The sequence below is a fragment of the Hemicordylus capensis genome, chromosome 6 (genome assembly GCF_027244095.1).
Source record: "Hemicordylus capensis ecotype Gifberg chromosome 6, rHemCap1.1.pri, whole genome shotgun sequence".
NCBI classification, from domain to species: Eukaryota; Metazoa; Chordata; class Lepidosauria; order Squamata; family Cordylidae; genus Hemicordylus; species Hemicordylus capensis.
Window position 1 is genome coordinate 16,226,847 of NC_069662.1, and position 6,539 is coordinate 16,233,385.

The following is a 6,539-nucleotide window of genomic DNA, read 5'->3' on the forward strand; positions in this document are numbered from 1 at the left end:
TATCTAATTATTATAATAACTCACTGGTTAAGCATTTGGGCAGTGTAGACATGCATCCCCTCAAACTAGCTGAAAAGTGGGTGTTCATCCTTCTTTACCCAGATGATGCGGTGATTTTATCTTTAACCCCAACAGGTTTAAGAGCATTGAAGGCTCTTGTTCAGTTTTGCTTAGAAGACAGTCTTGTAATTAACTACCAACTGCCCCCCCCCGCAAAAAAAACACAACCCACTAAGGTGATGGTCTTTGCAAAACTACCAAAGTTATTTAACTAGTCTATCAGTGGTAACAAAAGTGAACTAGTTAAATGTTTTAAGTATTTAGGGGTTGTTTTCCACTCTTCCCAAAATAGAAGAGCTCATTTAGAGAATGTTTTACAAACTGCGCACAAAAGTGCCACAGCTATTCTAAGATTTTACCTTAGGGGGATATTTTGTTCCAGCGGCTATTACGCTGTTTACAGCCAGATCAATTACTATATGGAGCTGAGTTGGGACCTTACTTAAATTGAACCCCGCTCGAAACTACACAAACTAAATTTTTGAGAACAATTTCCCAAGCGCCAAGATGTGTATCTAACTCTGCCCTTAGGCTTGAAGTGGGTGTGCAGTGGAGTGAAGAACTGGGTGCAGTGGAAGTGGATAACTGGGTGCAGGTGGCCCTATGTAATTACTGGTTGAAATTTAAAAAATATTCTAATGTTTTTGCTTCATTGGTATTCATTGAAAAGTTTCAATCAAAGTGTAGCCAGTCGATAAAGGGGGGGAAATTAAATTGAGTATTTACCTTAGAACAGTTTAATGCTTTTTCATCAGCATGGCTGAAGGGCAGATACAAAATATTCTATGGGTTTCCCACTGAATTTTTGCTCTCCTGGGGCTTTGAAGGGACTAAAATGATGCTCGGACAGAGGGATTTGGGGTGTGGAATTCCAGAATGAGACCAACAAGCTCTCCAATCCCATTATGAACTGGCAGGTATCGCCTGCCTTTAACCCAGCAAATTACTTATCCATGACAATCTCAAAACAACGGAGAGCATTTACCTTAGCTCAGTTTAATGTTGTTCCATCATCATGGCTGGAGGGCAGATACACAAGAACTGTGCATTCTTCACGTAAATGCCTGTGTGGATCGAGTGAAGTAGAAACTATGGGGCATTTCTTAGTTAATTGTGTGTTTTATTGCAATTTACATAGTAAATTAGTAGCCTCACATACCGGGTGGGTTAGAGGAATTGTATGCTTCTTATCTTCTCTCCAACAAAAATGTACATGTAACATTATGCAAGTCATAGTCATAGTCTTTATTTCGGTCTTTGACCATCACAACAGCAAAATAGACAAAAATGGTTCAAACCATCTACTCTTACAAAATAATAAAAAGTCTCTATAAAATTACATTGTATAATAAGTAGAAGAAGCTAGAAGTTAAAACTATGACCATAAAACTATATATAAAAGTTAGTCAACACTAATAACAGAATGACACAGAGTATAAAGGTAGCAAGACCGCAAAATTATATAATTAATACAGAGCGGTGTTAATTCTCATAGAATATTTAGTTCTTAATGAGCTCTAAATGAATTTTGCTAGTTATAAGGCAGAACTTAGCCACATTATAGGATCTAGAGTCATTCTGATCTGCCAAGAGGACATTTAGGTAAAAGGAATCAGTACAGCCTGGATATTAGCTAATATCTGAAGAGATGATCTTATGCTGAATATCTTGGTAATAGTGATAGTACAAGAGTACATGAGCTGTCGTTTCAGTCTCACCATAGCCACAGGGGCAGGGGTGTATCTAGGGGTAGGGCAGGCAGGACACGTGCCCCGGGCGCCACTTGAAGGGGGGCACCATTTTGTAAAATTAAAAAAAATTTAAAAAATTGCTGCCAAAAACAAAATGGCCACTGTGCATGCTCAAATGGCCTCTGTGAGGCCCTAGGTCATGCCAGGCCTTGCAGAGGCCATTTGAGCATGCGCGGTGGCCATTTTGTTTTCAGTGGCCTTAAATAAAAAGATTATTTTTAAAATTGGCCACCGCACATGCTCAAATGGTACCTGTGAGGACCTAGAGGCCAGCAGGGTGAGGGGGAACCTTTGGAAAAAAACTGCACAGACTTTAGGAAGCCCCCCAAAGGGGCTACAGGTTAAAAAAAATTTTTTTAAAAAATTAATATAATATAAGACACTGTACACATATTCAGATTGGCACTATGTACAGAGAATCAGGGCTTGTGAATACTGAGCTGACGCTTATAAGCTAGGATTGTATTCATTTGCTCTTACTTTGCTTCTTGTGATAAGTGAGTTAAATGTGATGTCTTGCTAATATGGCTATTAATGGTGAGTTTGTCTTTGAATCAGTGTGAAACCCTTAATATTAAGGCCCACTGGGAGTTTCTTGCTCTCTTTCTCTCATTTTAACTGTCTTTCTGAAAGACTAGAATATATTCCAAGCAGTGACACAGTTTACTCTGCATATCCTTTAATTTATTTTCAGAGTATCTGGGAAAAGTCAAATTCTCCATTGATTTTTAAAACTTATGTAATGGTGATGCTACAATGCATAGTAGAGAATTAGACAGGCACTTCTAGTTTTCCAAGTACACCTCCACATAGTATTTGGGTATTTCATGAGCCCCAGCATACTGAAATTTGTAGTTTTCCAGCATTTTTTGATCTGGCTAAGTCCACTGCTAAATAGTTTTTGAAATATTAAAAGATTAACAAGCCTGACTTGTATTTTTCAGCTGATATTATGGTAAAGTTATCTGAAAGATGGGTATCAGGTGCTTGGACAGGGGGCGCAATTTCAGTGCTTGCCCTAGGTGCTATTTTCCCCTCCCGCATTCAGGTGGCGTCCGGGGCACGTGCCCTGCCTGCCCTACCCCTAGATACGCCCCTGCATGTGTGCACTGTATTTTATGCACACAGACCCTGTGTAAAATTCCATCTACATGGGGACATCTTGTGGGCCATCCATCCACATGGGGACATCCTGGGGACATCCTGTGGACCTACATGGAGACATCCTGTGGAACAGGCATGTCTGGTGGGCAGGCGTGATCCCACTTCCCTACTGTCTGTACCCCCCCAAAGCTAACTGGACCCGCATAGCATGAAAAAGTTAGCAAGGGCCAGGATAATACCCCCATCCCTTTCCACTTCAATTATGATGCTGTCCAAGACAGAACTGAAGTCAGAGCATGACTACACACACCACAAGAGTAGCCATGTCCAAAAATCAGACTCTTGTTTTTCATAATTCTGAAGTTTCTCCGGAAGATAGAGAGAGCTGAAGAGGATCAAAGGTGAACACACAGGGAAGCTGGAGGCCACTTTTTAATGTTGTTTATCACTTTCTTGGCCTGCCTCCAAGGAAGCTTCAGCAGTCTGCCTGGCCTTCACATTGTCACTTTTGACATGATGAATCATGGCTAGATTAACACCCGAAGCTGCCTTATACCACTGGTTCATCTAGCTCAATATAATCTGCACTCACTGGCAACCTCTTGTCACTATGCTTGCTCTGACTTGTTTTTCTTACAGATGTGCCTCTAGTGTGTGTGTCTGGGAGAGGGACACCAAACCAATTCTGGGGGAAATTACCCTTTGTAGGGAATGGCTTGGATGCTAGGGGACCCCCTTCCTTCGGCAACCGGCTCTAACCAGCCAAGAAAGTTGGCAATTATCTGATACACATCATTATATTATTATTATTATTATTATTATTAATTCAATTTCTATACCGCCCTTTCAATAATGGCTCAGGGCGGTTTACACAGAGAAATAATAAATAAATAAGATGGATCTCTGTCCCCAAAGGGCTCACAATCTAAAAAGAAACATAAAATACACACCAGCAACAGTCACTAGAGGTACTGTGCTGGGAATGGATAGAGCCAGTTACTCTCCCCCTTTGACCTAGATTGATTCACTGAATTAGCAAACATGTGTAACTTCAGATCAAGTCCAGATAGCAGATAACACCCACTAGGCCAGGGATGGGGAACCTTGGCACTCCAGCTGTTTTTGGACTACAACTCCCATAATCCCCAGCCACAGAGGCCAATAGCTAGGGATTATGGGAATTGTAGGCCAACATCTGCAGGAGTGCCAAGGTTCCCCATCCCTGTACTAGGCCAACTATGTTGTCACTGAGGGCAGCAGCCTATGGGAGGCACCATTTCACCTGTTGGATGCCCCGTTCCGCACTCCCTGCCAGCCCATCACTGCCACTGCCCCATCCTCAATCCCATCGCTACACCCACTACCTCATCCCCATCCCAGCGCCCGTGCTCACCATCATGCCAGGCGCTGCCTCCTCTTTTACCTGGAAGAGGTCTCAAATTACCGCAGCACATTGTAGTGATGTCACTACAACTCACCGCAGCCATTCGAGGCCTCCTCCCCGCCAGCAACATCCCTTGTGTCCTCTCCCCCATCCACATCACCACCACTGCACCCGCTGCCCCATCCGAATTCCAGCATCTGTGCTCGCCACACACTAGGCACCTCGTTCTCTTCTGCCTGGAAGAGGCCTTGAATTGCCATAGCATGTTGTAGTGATGTCACTACAACACGTTGTGGGGATTTGATGCCTCTTCCCAGCAGAAGAGGAGGAGGCTTCCAGCATGGTGGCGAGCAGGGGTGCTGGGATCATGGAGAGCACAGGGATGGGCGGGCATGATGGGGATGGGGCAGCAGGCACAACATTGAGTGACATCACAGCAGACAGGGGTGGCAGGAATGGGGCAGCAGGCACAGCGGCAGCTGCTGGATGGGTGGGGGGCAGTCAGGCTTGCCTGAGCACAAAAAAACCTTGGACCGGCCCTGCCCGATAGTGTAGCATCACTGTAAAGCAGGTTGGCTCAGCAATGGCTTTCCTGCAGAAGTTGAGTGAGAGATGATAGAATTTGTCATCCAAAAACATCTGGCAGGGCCAAAGTTTGGCAACCCTGCTGTAAATAAACCCTAGAGACAAACAGAGTGGGGAGACCAGGACTTTAGAAAAAAACCATACACACGAATCATGTATGCTTTATTAAAGGAGAACACAGTCATCATGTACTGAATATTAGCTACCAGAGCCAATGTTAGAGAGTATCTGAAGGCTGTTTCAGTGAGGGAAAGATAGCTGGGTGCTTTCTGGATTAAACCCTACAGTGTGAGTGACAGTGTCTAACTACAGTGTTATGTGAACAGTGCCTAACTGAGCTTCCGTACTTCCTGTGTTGTGACACCGCTGTCCCTGCACTGACTGCAAGGTGCTGTTCACATTTTCGATGCCTTCTTTCGGATTTTATCTTTGCGTTATAGTACTACAAGGTTGCAAGTCCGTTGCAGAAAAACAACTGTTTTATCCTGTTGTAGGAGTTTAAGATTCTGGGGATCATTTTCAATACAATCCTGCTGAAACATTTTGCCTCTGTTGCAGCATGAAATCTGGAAAGCACCCAGGGGATGACTGATGTCAAGTTCCTGTAAGGAAAGTGAAAGTGGAGTTTGAAGGACAGAAAGGACAGAAGTCAGAATGAGCAGTTTATACCTCTGCTGTTCTGCTGAGAAGAGATTCAGCCTCAGAAGGGGAGGGTGGATCTCAGACCGGAGGTCTGGCTTCCATACCAGAGTAAGGCCTTAATTGGCTTGGAGGACTCTTTTTCTTTCCTTTTTAAATTGTATTTATTTTATTTATTCAGTTTCTATACTGCCCTTCCAAAATAGCTCAAGGCATTTTACAGATAAAACAAAAACAGTTAAAAACAGAGATTTTAAAATACCGTAAAACAACAGTTAAACAATAAAAACAGTTTTAAAATCCTGGAAAAAATCTAATATCTTTAGTTATTAAAGGCAGAACGTTACATAATATAATATCACAGATCACACAATGCATAACCATTCATATACTTTAGCTTCCTAGAGATTAGGTCTCAATTATTATCATCAATGTTACCAATCCAAAACATTAACCCAAACAAATCTGAGCATTTTATGAATAACACACATCTTTCCATATCTGAATATAACAAACAGGCAATACTTTACCATAACTTCTTTGATTAATACAAAAATTAAATCTTGCCAAATCGCAAAGAAAGAAGATGGTTTTGATTGTCCTGTTCGAAGATGTAACAAATTGGTTAATTTCTCCACCGTGGCTATAAACCAGAGCTTGTTGCACCATTCATTCATTCATTCATTTAATTTCTATACCGCCCTTCCAAAAATGGCTCAGGGTAGTTTACACAGAGAAATAATACATAAATAAGATGGATCCCTGTCCCCAAAGGGCTCACAATCTAAAAAGAAACATCAGATAGACACCAGCAACGGTCAGGAGATACTGTGCTGGGGGTGGATAAGGCCAGTTACTCTCCCCCTGCTAAATAAAAGAGAATCACCACGTTAAAAGGTGCCTCTTTGCCAAGTTAGCCGAGGTTTATATCTAAAGATAATATTTACTTCCAATTTTTAGTTATCACCATTCTGGCCACTATCAGCATATAATTCACCAACTCTTTAGATGTTATT